A 212-nucleotide genomic window follows, 5' to 3' on the forward strand; every position below is an offset into this window, starting at 1 on the left:
TTTCCCAAAAATGCCTCAAAAAGTGAATGGTTTAAGTCTAAACTATTCAGTATTAAGTAATGTGCACCTCATTACTAATCTAAACAAATGTTTTGTTTAGTAGTGAGATATAGTCTTTTCTTATTTAGTCTGTAACAAATTTTCAAATAATACAAAAATAAAGTTTGCTTTATTTAAATATCATGTCATATCATATCAAATAAATATTATAT

This window comes from Galeopterus variegatus, unplaced genomic scaffold (genome assembly GCF_000696425.1).
Source record: "Galeopterus variegatus unplaced genomic scaffold, G_variegatus-3.0.2 Scaffold3353, whole genome shotgun sequence".
Taxonomy (NCBI): Eukaryota; Metazoa; Chordata; class Mammalia; order Dermoptera; family Cynocephalidae; genus Galeopterus; species Galeopterus variegatus.